General features: G+C 39.0%; 1 protein-coding gene across 1 annotated transcript in view; it reads left to right on the forward strand.

Moving 5' to 3' along the window:
• The window catches only part of LOC141363221 (NLR family CARD domain-containing protein 3-like), a 460,117-nt gene that overhangs the window by 106,826 nt on the left and 339,396 nt on the right, over window positions 1-13,895 (forward strand). The window lies entirely within an intron of this gene.

The raw sequence follows: 13,895 nt of genomic DNA on the forward strand, positions 1-13,895 counted from the left end.
TAAATCATATTCTGTATCTCATTATTGTCATCAAATCTCATCTTTAATGTTTGTCTAGTCTATATGCTTGTTGTATCTCACAGTAAGTTTGGTTTTACAATATGAACATGAGAGTTATGTGATTCCCATCCATAAATTCAAGCAATAACCAACTTACAATGTTGTTTGCTGGTGTTTGTTAGTTCAGCTTGTTAGATCAGTCTGAATCATAATCTAAAGCTTCGTCTTTTTCCTCATTTAGTTTTTTTAGTAAGATGTCAGACATTGAAGTTGCAGTATTAATTACATTGTTTGAAATACATCCTGTAAGACATTTGCGAGCAAAAAATATATCTGAGAGGGGCGTGAAACATTTTTTTAAACCAAGAATTTTTGTCATACCAAACTGTAACAATTTAGTGTTATTTTAAGCAGTGTAAAACAAAATAAATCCGCTTTATATATATCTCACTTAATTCTATATACTGAATATTATTGTTGTGCAATTCAAATGAAAAACCTTGGGCAATGCTGGGGCATGGGGGGCCCGGTTCTTGGACTTTGCTTAGGGCCCCCAAAATGGTAAACACGCCACTGCCCTCAGCTGCTTTAAGTATAGACTTAGCTGCTTCATTTAGCCAAAAAACTTTGTTTTGTCTACGTTATTTGGAGTAATCATAAGTGGATTTACATCTGAAATGCTGCAACTATGATATGAGGACAACGCAAATCTGTGGAGTATACATGCACGTCTTTTCTACTGGGATAAGGACCATCATCAGCACAAGGAAATACATCAGAGCTGTTTTACAAACACCGGCAGAGATCCTTTTGTTCCATAATGGCGCCCAACGTGAAAAGGTATGTCTAGTAGCGCTACTTATTGTTGAATGGCCATTTAACTATGTGTGCACACATTATGGGACAAAAATCCAATGCATTGGTTATCAAAGAAAATAATTAACTTTACGAACTATCGTTGTTAATTGTTTACATTTTGAACATTCTGTGGATTATGGAGACAGCTGAAGCTGTGCATAGCCAAATGGAAGCGCTTCAATTGAACGATAGTGTTTGCATTGATGTTGATGTTCCAATGGACAAACAAAAACGTGTTGTAAAGTTAACTCCTAAAGCATTTGCTGAAAAGGTTGAAAGGTTGCAGTGTAACAGAAAGTCTGTACTAACTAAAGCTGCAAATTTAAGAAAAAAGGTACAAGGCCTGATGCAACAAAGACATATAAAGGGGGTGCAAAGTGTTTTTGATGACTTCTTAAATTTGTGTGATGAAGCAAGATGTATTCATGATTCTTTGTTGGGTATGTTACCTGAAAGTGAGAAAGAAAAACATGACATATGGTTTAAAGCCAAAATGATTGTAAACAATGATTTTATTTCTGAGATCAAAATGTGGGTATCATGTAATGGAAATGATGAAATTACTATGAATGAGGTAATGAATGATAAGGTTGATGGTGTTAATCCAGAAGATAGTATTTCAAATGTTGGGAGTAAACATTCAAGTAAAGCAAGTACATGCAAGAGTGTTTCTTCTGCCAGAGTCATAGCTGAGGCAAATAAGGCCGCACTGCTTGCTCGTATGGCAACATTAAAGGAAAGGCATGCCTTGGAGGAGCAAGAGCAGATGATTAAGAGGAAAAAGGAGCAACTGGAGCTAAAAGCTATGTTAGCAGAGTCCACTGCCAAACTTGCAGTTTTACAGGCTTCTGACAATCGCAGTGTTTCACAAGTCTCTCGTATTGTGAATTCTCAACTGGAAAAGGAGCAAGGAAAGGCATCCACAACTATCTTGAATCCAATGGCAGAAGAGTTTGAACTTAATGTCCATGGCAAAACTGCATATCAAGCATTAGCAGTGAATCCGCCTTTGGCATCTTCTGAATCATATCAGGAAATTCGGCAGCAGCCTTGGCAGGAATGTACAAACTCAGGAAGGCAGAATTCCCAACAAATATTTGTACATACATCAGTTCAACCTCATGCATCTGATTGGAGTTCCCAGCATATAACAGGACATACATCAGTGCAACCTCATGGACCTCTTACATCGGATCGGAATTCTCAACACACATTAGGACACACATCAGTTCAACCTCATGGACCTCTTACATCGGATAGGATTTCTCGGCCAAACATTGAAAGTCAGTATGGTGACATTGTCACTATAATGCAAAAACAAAATGAAATAACAGCAGCTCTTGTTCAACAGCAATGTTCTGCATCTTTACCATCAAGAGAGATTCCTTTATTTGATGGAGATCCTCTTCAGTATGTTTCATTTATCAGGATGTTTGAAAAGGGAGTTGAGGAAAAGGCAAGCAATAGTGATTGCTTATACTACTTGGAACAGTTCACTAGGGGGCAGCCAAGGGAGCTTGTACGTAGTTGTCTACATTTGAACCCTGACTTTGGCTACACTAAGGCAAAACGGCTATTACAGGAACATTTTGGGAATAAGTACAAGATCGCCACTGCTTACTTGGAAAGAGCCTTGTCTTGGCCCATAATAAAGGGTGAGGATGTCAATGCTTTACAGTCTTATGCTCTATTTTTACGTGGCTGCTGTAATGTCGCTGAGGAATTGCAGTATCTTCAGGAGTTGGATATGCCAAGCAATATGAGAGCTCTTATATCTAAATTGCCTTACAAGCTCAGAGAGCGGTGGAGAACTGTTGCACATAACATTCTGGAAACTACTGATTGTAGAGCTTCATTCAAAGATCTTGTAGGATTTATTGAAAGACAAGTAAGCATCTTGATGGATCCCTTGTTTGGTGATATCAGGGACTTGCCAGTTAGCTCAAGACCTGTCAATCGACCAAAACTGCGTCTAGAAGGCAAAGCTAAAGGAAACATCTTTGCCACTAATGTTGCACCTGTGAAGTCTCTAGAAACCTCTAATATAAGAACAGAATTGCCAACAAACAATCCCAAGGTGATTTCATTATGTGTGTACTGTGCTAAACATCATGTATTGGAGAATTGTATGCAATTTAAGAGTAAGAAGCATAGGGAAAGAATGGACTTTCTGAAGGAGAAAGAGCTTTGCTTTGGTTGCTTAAGTGCTGGGCACATGAGTCGTAACTGTGGCAAGCGGTTGACTTGTAAGATATGTAATCAGCCCCATCCCACTGTGCTTCACATTGACAGAAATACAGCCAATGCAGACATAATCTCCAAGGAATCAGATGCATGTAAGTTCTTAGGAACTACTGAAACATGTGGCCATACAGAAACATGTGGCCATACATGTGGCCGGAAAAGATCGCTGTCTACTTTCTATCTTACCAGTTCAAGTTAAAAGCAGTAAGGGAGATCAGATAATACAGACGTATGCATTTCTAGATCCTGGCAGTTCAGCAACCTTTTGCACTGAAAGCCTTATGCAGCGACTTAATCTTCCTGGAAGAAAAACTCAGTTTTTACTACAAACTATGGGACAGGAAAAGGTTGTACCAGCCTACGTACTCTCAAGTTTAGAAGTCTCTGCTATTGAGGGTAACATCTTCTATCAGCTTCCACAAACGCTTACACAGAAACAGATGCCGGTAAGTTCTGAGAACATTGTGTCTAAGGAAGAGTTGTCAAAGTGGCCTTACCTGGCAAAGGTTAAAGCTCCTCGCATAATGGCCAACATTGACTTGTTGATTGGAAACAACGCACCCAAGATGTTGGAGCCTTGGGAAGTCATAAACAGCCATGGAGATGGCCCGTATGCCATAAGAACGGCTTTGGGTTGGGTCATTAATGGTCCTTTGCATGCAGGCAACTTTGAGGATGAAGACTGTTCTGCAGTGGTCAACAGGATTTCTGTTTGTAGGTTGGAGGAGATGTTGTCTCAACAATATAACCATGATTTCAATGAGCAAGTTACAGAAGAGCAAGGATTATCAAGAGAGGATATTAGATTCTTGGAGATTGCAGAGAGTTCTGCCAAGCTCAGGGATAATCATTACACCTTGAAGTTGCCATTTAAAAGGGAAAATGTGCATCTTCCTAACAACTTTTCTGTGGCAAAACAATGTATACTTGGGTTGAAGAGGAGATTCCAGAGAGATGAGCAATTTTATCAGGAGTATGTAACATTTGTCAATGAGATGCTCAACAAAGGATATGCAGAGCAAGTTCCCACTCAACAGCTGAAAGGTGAAAGTGGCAAGGTGTGGTACATTCCTCACCATGGTGTACGTCATCCCAGGAAGAAGAACCTGCGGGTGGTTTTTGGTTGTGGTGTAACATTTAAAGGAACATCCTTGAATCAAGTCCTTTTGCAAGGTCCCAATTTTACAAGTACATTGCTTGGAGTCCTACTGAGGTTTAGGCAAGACGTGGTTGCAGTCATGGGTGACATACAAGCAATGTTTCATCAGGTTAAGGTGGCAGAAGAAGATCGTGACTTTCTTCGCTTCTTGTGGTGGCAAAATGGAGACTTTGAAAGAGAAGTGTCAGTGTTTCGTATGACTGTCCATCTTTTTGGTGCTGTCTCTTCTCCAAGTTGTGCTGCTTTTGCTTTGAGAAAAACAGCAGATGATCATCAGTCTGAGTTTCGAGAGGAGGTTGTACAAACGCTCAAAGAAAACTTCTATGTGGATGACTGCCTTAAGAGTGTGGCATCTGAAGAAGCAGCAACTTGTTTAGTTAAAGATCTTTCTACTCTTTGTCAGCGAGGAGGTTTCACTTTGACGAAATGGAGTAGCAACAAGCGCACTGTTCTTCAAGCTCTTCCCGAGGAGTCCCGAGCCAAAGAGTGGAAGAAACTGGATCTGGACAGAGACAGCCTGCCTGTTGAAAGAGCTCTTGGTTTGCTGTGGTGTGCAGAAACGGACTCATTCAAGTTCAAAATGGAGGTTCAGGAAAAATCCTACACAAGACGTGGGATGTTGTCAATTTCAAGTTCAGTATACGACCCACTTGGATTTTTGGCACCAGTAGTGTTACCTGCTAAGATTATGTTACAGGAGCTAGTTTGGATGGAAGTTTGGATGGGATGATACTGTGCCCCGTGACATTCTGCATGATTGGATGAGGTGGTTAAAGGAGCTAAATGCACTCTCTGAATTCAAAGTTGAGAGATGCATAAAACCCACAAGCTTTGGGTCCTACATGTATGCTCAGCTTCATAACTTCTCTGATGCAAGTGAACAAGGATATGGCGCAGTCACTTATCTTAGAATAAAGAATAACAACGGTGACATCCATGTTGCCTTTCTTTTGGGAAAAGCTAGGGTAACACCTCTAAAGGCCATCACTGTTCCCCGTTTAGAGCTAACTGCTGCTGTGCTTGCTGTCCGTGTAGACCTGATGTTAAAGAAGGAGCTGAGGCTCCAGCTGCAAGAATCTGTTTTCTGGACAGACAGCACATCTGTGCTCAAGTATGTCATGAATGAAGACAAGCGTTTTCATACTTTTGTTGCAAACAGAGTCTCCATCATCAGAGAGGCCACAAAGACAGCACAATGGCGATATGTTGGCACAAAGGAGAATCCAGCTGACGATGCATCCAGAGGAAGGAGGGCTGGAGATTTCATTAATCACAACAGATGGATAGAAGGCCCCAAGTTCCTGTATAAATCAGAAGAGGATTGGCCCGAAAACATTGTGCATACTTCAGTAGCTGTTGATGACATCGAGGTCAAGAAAGAAGCCTTTGTGAATGTGGTAAATACCCAAGATGCACTGGAGGGTACAAGTTTGCTGATAGCTTACTTTTCAGATTGGAGGAGACTTCGAGTGGCAGTTGCCTGGTTCCTAAGGTTGAAAGGAATATTATTGACAAGGACTCGCATGAGGAGGGAGTCTGATGCCATTGATGTCAATAAGCAGAATGCCTTGGCACAAGAAAAACTGATGGCTAAAGGTACAACAGGAGGACAAATCTTGTCGGCAGAGGATCTTTTGGAAGCAGAGTTGGCTATAATCTGCTACTGCCAACAGCAAAGATTTCCTGAGGAGATTGCTGCTTTGTCTTCTGGAAAGAATACAGTAAGCAAACACAGTACCATCTATAAGCTGGACCCATGGTTGGATAATGGGTTTCTGAGAGTTGGAGGGAGGTTGACAAGAGGCTCATTGCCAGAAGACACAAAGTATCCACTACTTCTCACTAAAGATCAGCATGTGGCTACCCTGATATTGAGAGATTTACATCAACGGCTTCGCCATAGTGGGCGTAACCATATGTTGTCTACATTAAGGAGGAAATATTGGATTACAGGTGCTACCACAGCCGTAAGAAAGATCATAGCAGAGTGCTGCTTCTGTAAAAAATACAATGCAAGACTGATGGGGCAGAAAATGGCTGACTTGCCTAAGGAGAGGATCCTGCCAGACCAGCCGCCATTCACTAATACAGGTGTTGACTATTTTGGTCCAATAGAGGTGAAGAGAGGACTAAGCACAGTAAAACGGTATGGTGTCATCTTTACCTGCTTAGCCAGCAGAGCAGTCCACCTTGAAATGGCCAATTCCCTTGACACAGATGCTTGTATTAATGCTCTGCGCCGATTTATCAGTAGAAGAGGGCAGGTGGAACGTCTTCTGTCAGATAATGGCACAAATTTCATAGGGGCTGAGAGAGAGCTTAAGGAGGCACTTTCATCACTGAATCAAGTTAAGATTCAAGGAGCTTTATGTCAGAAGGGCATAAAATGGAGTTTCAATCCTCCGGCTGGATCCCATTTTGGTGGAGTTTGGGAGCGAGTCATCCGGATGCTGAAAAAAATCCTCACTTCAGTTTTTCAACAGCAGACGCTTGATGATGATGGTTTACATACAGTCTTGTGTGAAACTGAAGCCATCTTGAATGATAGACCAATCACCAAGTTGTCTGATGACCCAATGGATCTTGAAGCTCTGACTCCCAATCATATATTGTTGCTAAAGGAAAACCTTCCTTATCTCCTGGATTATTCGATGTGCATGACATGTACATAAAAAGAAGGTGGAAACAGGTTCAATACATTTCAGACCTATTTTGGAAGACATGGGTGAGAGAATACCTACCTTTGCTGCAAGAGAGGCAGAAATGGAACCAAACTAGGAATAACCTCAAGCCTGGGGACATTGTGGTCATTATGGATCCAACGGCACCTAGGGGCTCCTGGCCTCTTGGAAGAGTTTTAGAAACATTTCCTGATAAGAAAGGCCTGGTGCGCTCTGTGCGTTTACAAACTAAGACCAGTGTTATTGATAGGCCGATAGCAAAGCTTTGTTTCTTGCATGAATCTATGGGCTAAGAGATTGTTACAATCATTATGCATGTTTATTGTGCTCACAATTTGTATTTGTGTTATGGCTCTTTTGTATGTTTTGAAAATTGGTATGTGTCCCAATTAGGGGCCGGTATGTAAGAGCCATTTGTCTTGTAAAGGTGTCCACTAGGTGTCACTGTTCTATATTCAGTGAATATAGGTAGGAACCTTCCTTCAGGTGGCAGGTGTTGCTGGAGGAAGGTGAACACACAGTTTTTTGACCGTATCACAAGGCCATGCTGTTACAACAATGCAACACATTAAATAAAATGAATACTCTGAGCATTCAAATGGTGAGTGGACATTGATTTAATGACATTTAACTTAAGCCAAGTGAGCGCGTACAAATACACCGTCCAGCAACCCTCAGCTGCTTTAAGTATAGACTTAGCTGCTTCAGTCTGATAATTATCTTGATATTTTGTCTTTTCATTCAATGAAATGTTTATGTTATCACAATTATATTTTATCTACAATTAATCTTTTAAACTAAAAGTGTGTGTTTTTTGATAAGGTTCACACTATGATAAATACATGAATGTAAATGTAGTTCACACAAATAATAAAATATCACTTATTCTACATTATATTAAACCCATATGACTTTATTAGGCTTACATTAGTTTAACAAAAGAGGAGTAATTTTGATTTTAGTTTAATTATTGTTAATGCTGATGTGCTCTTTGTTTCATGCAGTGAATGTAAACATATTGACTCACATTAATGATTAAGTCTCGTTTATGAATTAAATCTGTTAAATTATTTGTAATTAGATGTTTAATGTTTGTTTACTGTCAGCAGAGGGAGAAACACCTCAAACACTTCCTCATACAATAGTGACGTCACAGATGAAAGTGAAAGTAAATTGTTTCGTGTTTATCTTCCGCCATTTTAAACAGGTAGAGTTGATTTCTTAACATATCGATGTGATCAAAGTGATTATTATAACATGTATAAACAGCTTTACATGTATTTTTGTGTGTGTAGTTGATGTAAAAGTTGTAGTATTTTGAGAAAGTGAATCCAGTCAGATTGTGATGACAGCGAGTGTTCAGGTGTGTTCAGGTGAGATGAGACGCTTTTCACTTCCTCATTCATAGTTTCTTTAAAGATTTGTCACGACACTGAAGGGTTGTAAGGACAGGACGCAAATGCAAGGTTCAAAATAAATAACATTTAATAATAAAAACACGAGGGCAGACATGGTGAATGCAGGAACACAGGAACATTAACACAGGAACAGACAGGGTATCAATGACAATGATCCAGCAGTGAGCAAACAGAAGACAGGGGTATATATACACACAGACTAAATGACAAACAGGTGTGATGAGGCAGGTAATTAATCAATGAATGTCCAGGTGATAACAATCGGAACAGAGACAAGACATGACACGGATTAACCGTGACATTACCCTCCCCTCTACGAGTGGCTACCAGACACTCACATAAAGCACAACAAAAACAAAGTCTGGTAGCGAGAGTCCAAGGGAGGGGTGGAGGGCTTGGGGACCCTGGCGAAGCCGGCAGCCGCCAGGATGAGACCAACAGTACGGTTGGCCGGACTGAGCCAGGAGAACCGGAGCAATCGCTCCGAGAACCGAGGCAGCCGAATTACCCCCCTCCTGGGAATCGTCGACGATCAGATGCCCCCGGAAATCATCTCCCATCCCCTCGCGGAAACGGAGACCCTCGGTAGCCACCCCGGGGAAATGATCGGGCGTGGTCCGTTCCGGATCCCCCTGCAAGCAGGATGGTGGTCCTCCGAGGGACCGTCGACGACGACTCAACCGTTGGGGGACCGCCTGGGCCGATCCTCCTCCCGCAGGCCCGCAGGAGCGAGCGATCGCTCACGGTGGTCCCCAAGAGACATCGGGGCTGATGGGAACGAACCCCGATGTCACTACTCCCCCTTGACATAACTCCTGGGGGAGCCGCCCTCCGTGAACCGGCTGCGTCCAATGTGGCTGGATCATTCTGTCACGACACTGAAGGGTTGTAAGGACAGGACGCAAATGCAAGGTTCAAAATAAATAACATTTAATAATAAAAACACGAGGGCAGACATGGTGAAGGCAGGAACACAGGAACATTAACACAGGAACAGACAGGGTATCAATGACAATGATCCAGCAGTGAGCAAACAGAAGACAGGGGTATATATACACACAGACTAAATGACAAACAGGTGTGATGAGGCAGATAATTAATCAATGAATGTCCAGGTGATAACAATCGTAACAGAGACAAGACATGACACGGATTAACCGTGACAAGATTTAACAGTTTATTTTTAATGGTTTCTTATCTTAATGTTAGCGTTATTTATTTAACGTTTTCTTAACATAACTCTTAATTGAATTTGTTTTAATGTGATGTAATATTGTGTGTAGTTGTGTTGATGACGCAGTTGTTTCTTCAACACTCAGGATTCATTCATCTGAATTATAATATCTGTTTATTCACTTTGATTTCAAGTTTATTTTGTGTCTGAATGTTATTTTCATTCAGTATCAGTTGTGGAGATCAGATTGATCAGATTCACGTCTGCAGCTTAGCGTTGCCACCCGTCCTGGTTTTCCCGGGATTGTTCTCTTTTTTGAGTCACAGTCCCGGAAAATTTATATTCTTTCCCGGGACACGAATTGTCCCGGTTTTTTGTGAAAATGAACTTTTAAAGCAGAATTTCCTGGCTTCAAATTAAAGCGTTTCCTTCCACTGTTTCTGTGTTCATCCAATCCTGTGTCTGTAACCGGGTAAAATAGAACAGGTGACACAGTGGATTGGCCAGGCGTGGATTGGCCAGGCGTTTACTTTTATTTGATTGGAAGCTCAACTTATCGCCTAGCAACTACGCGTCGCACGCGTCGCATCCACAGATTCCACACACACATCCTGGATGAAATAGTTTGAGTTAAGTTGCTAGTCAGCTTTTAAAACGATCAATGGGGTTGGTCAAAGCTGAACTTCAAGTTAGATTAAACTTTAAATGATCATGCTTGGAGTTGAAAGCATTCATTGAGGGACAGCCGAGACTTCTGCAGGCAGCAAAAAGGGAATAGAAATACACATGGAAAAGAGGTGAGAAATGTCAGTTTTAGGTTGCCCAAATTTACTAAGTTAACAAAAACAAAAAGTTGTTTATAATCTATTATAATACATGTAATCATGTTTTAATTGCTAAAGAATATATCCTATATTTGTACAAATGATTATATTTTATAGTAGAATATAATTATGCAGTATATGTTTACACAATGTTTATACAAAAATGTATTTAATGTAGAAAGGAGTCCAGAGTGAGTGCATCTACATCAGGGAGTGCATCTACTTCAGGGAAAGCATCTACGTCAGGACAAATACACTGAAAAAAATGATTCATTGAATTTAATCAATTTTTTTAAGGTAAGTGGTTGCAATCAATTTATTTAAGCTACAGTTAAACAAAAGTTTTATATTTTATTTTACTTTACTAATCTTTTTTGTTTAAATGTAGCTTAAATAAATTGATTGCAACCACTTACCTTAAAAAAATTCATTAAATTCAATTAATCATTTTTTTTCAGTGTATAGGTTAGAGAGGGAATAAAGTCCTACAACTGTTAACATAGTATATTTGCAAATATTACTTGATCCCCCCCCCTCCAAAAAACAAAACAAAAATAAATTTCATCTGAGTGTCCCGGTTTTTCACAAATCAAAGGTGGCAACCCTACGTGCAGCTCCATCATGGATCAAACACAAACATCAACACATGAAGATTTTTCTCCAGGATGCAGGTACGTTATATAAACTTAACAAAAGAAACAGTACATAGGCTATGTCTATATAAGAATGATATTTAGTGATGGGCGATTTCGAAGCACGCTTCATGAGGCTTCGAAACATTTACGAAACTTTTGTTTCGAATCATTGGTTCGGAGCTTGTTTCAAACTGGCCAAAGTCACATGATTTTAGCAAACGAGGCTTCATTACTATGGAAGGCCAACAGGGCAAAAACGTGTTCAAAATACGTGTTAACACGCACTACGTGTTAACGCGTAAATCACGTGTTAACACGCACTACGTGTTAACGCGTAAGTGCGTGTTAACACGTAAATCACGTGTTAACGCGTTAGAAATCATGGACATGGAGTTTTACCACCATCTAGTGGTGTGGCGAATCTGACCTAAATACACAGAACGGACAGATAGATAGGATTGTAAATTGAAGTATTTTATCCTAAATATATATTTTTAAAAGTAATTAACAGTGAATAATGATCATAAATAGTTTACAGCTTGGACTATATATAATAATTATAGTATCATTTAATTTTGTTATAAATAATTTTGTTAGCTTTGTGAATTAGGCAATATTCCCAATTTCTATTTACTTTGTGTCTAATGTCTTGTTCTTTTAGTACCTGCCTATGGAAAGAATTATATTCTTAAAAATAGAGGTGTTAAATGATGACACAGTAGTGTTACACAATTCTTATAAACAGTAGAGGATGATTAATATTGCAAGAAAAAATTCTTTAAACACTACTTAACCACAGGTAATCTAATTAAGTTTATGTTAATAACAATTGGTTAATAGCAAGATTATGAACGTAAATGGAATGTATCCTCAAGCAGATGGTACATCTGCATCATTTGTGAACACACACACACATTATGATGTTCTACGTATGAAGTCTTTGGACTACCTGCCATCATGATCTGATTGCACTTAAAGCTAGTTCAGCTAGTTTATAAATGCCTTATAAAATTTGTTTTTCACTAGTGTCATACACATATCCTTAATAATACAGTATAGCAATACCACACTATATAAATACAACCAATTTAGCATATGAACAACAGATGGAACTCTATATGTATGGCCTAATGGGAGAACATCAATGTCATTGTATAGAGCAGTTAGGCTTTAAAACATGCTTTTTGAGTTTAATTAATAATCTTATTTTGTCTGAAGGACGCTGTCTACTACAAACCTTTTAAGCTTTTTTGTTTTTACTTTTTGGCACGCGTTGCCTCAGACAAAGTTTCCATATCAGAAAGTATGTGTCATAGATCAATCTGAGGCTTGCAATGGATTAGTCACGCTCAGACTGTTTCTTTATCATAGTAACTAGAACTACTCTGCAGCAGATACTAGAACAATTATGCAAATGTAATAAACTTTTGATGCTTTTTTTCTGTGTATTTTCTGATCTATAAGACACTTTGGATGAATGTATATGCTAAATGAATAAATGCATATGTGATGACTGGAAAAAAAGAAGAATGGCAATAAGACACATGTCTATAGCTTTGATTGGAATTAAAAAAAAGTGCTTTCTTGTTTTCACCTTTAGTTTATTTCCATCTGATCCTTTTTAAGGAAAAGTAAAAGTGACATAATGACCAATGTATGGTAACCCATACTTGAAATGTGACGTCTGTATTTAACCTATCAAGTGAGTGGTGAACACGTGCTGCACGTCGTGAACATACACACCCAGAGCAGTACTGCAGTGCCCGGGAAACACTAGGAGACAGGTGGCTGGCTCAAGGCACCTCAGTCGCAACCTGTCAGCCGTGAGACTCGAACCAGCAAAACTCTCAGGTTATAAGGTCGACTCTAACTATTAGACCATGACTGCCTATTATCTTATGATGTAAATATTATGTTATATTTAAGAAGTTAAGCTTTTTTGGTAACTGTTAACAGCCTTTTATCAACAATTCATTGTTTCACATATTAATACAAAGTAAAAGCGTAAGTGCAATTGTTTTTAAATTAAGCGAGCTCAAACATATATTTTAGTCTAATAATTTTAGGATAAGCCCCTAGGATAAGTTAAATAATGAAATGAATATTTATGATGAACACTTGCTGTTAACAAGAAAGCTTTACTTAGCTGAGCACTTGACCCCAAAAATTGTATTGTTTGTGTTGATGCATTGTGATAGTTCGTAGGAAGAATACAAACAATTCTGTGGTAATTTTTAACACCTTGGGTGTGGATCTAAGCAGTGTTGATTTAACTCTGGAGCTTTTGCTGAAATTAGAAATAGTTTCAACTACCCTAACCTAAAGGACTGAGTGGCAAGGTAAGGAAAATAACAGGACAAAGAGTACACTTCTATTAGTAATCATAATAACTTCTTACATTGAACTGATTATACTTTGATTTCTGTAATTTTGTTATTATATTTGTGTGTAAGTATGAACAGGGTTGGGAGAACTACTTCAACAAAATTTCCAATACAGTTACAAATAACCTTAAAGAGATGCAGTAACCTAATTCAAGTATCACAAAATGAAAGTAATCAAGACTTACCTTTAGACTAATTCAAATATGTAAATAAACTTAATAGAAAAGCATCAGAAGAGTCTTTCAAACTCCAAGCAGATATGAGACAGATAGGCTACGCACTACAGGGGGCTGCAAGAATAAAACAAAAATATTTATTTTTGATTATGCCCTCGATAATCATGATAATTAATGTTGATTGATAAACTACATTAAAATGCTTAATTGCATTTTTATAGGTAATTCATTTTATAGGCTAAAACGTTTGAATGGTTTTTGCTTGCTTACTAATTTAAGACATCACACTGACTTTCTGAGTGACATGGAAACAAAAGGTTTTTCAAACTTGGACTAAATTAT

The sequence above is a fragment of the Misgurnus anguillicaudatus genome, unplaced genomic scaffold (assembly GCF_027580225.2).
Source record: "Misgurnus anguillicaudatus unplaced genomic scaffold, ASM2758022v2 HiC_scaffold_33, whole genome shotgun sequence".
Taxonomy (NCBI): Eukaryota; Metazoa; Chordata; class Actinopteri; order Cypriniformes; family Cobitidae; genus Misgurnus; species Misgurnus anguillicaudatus.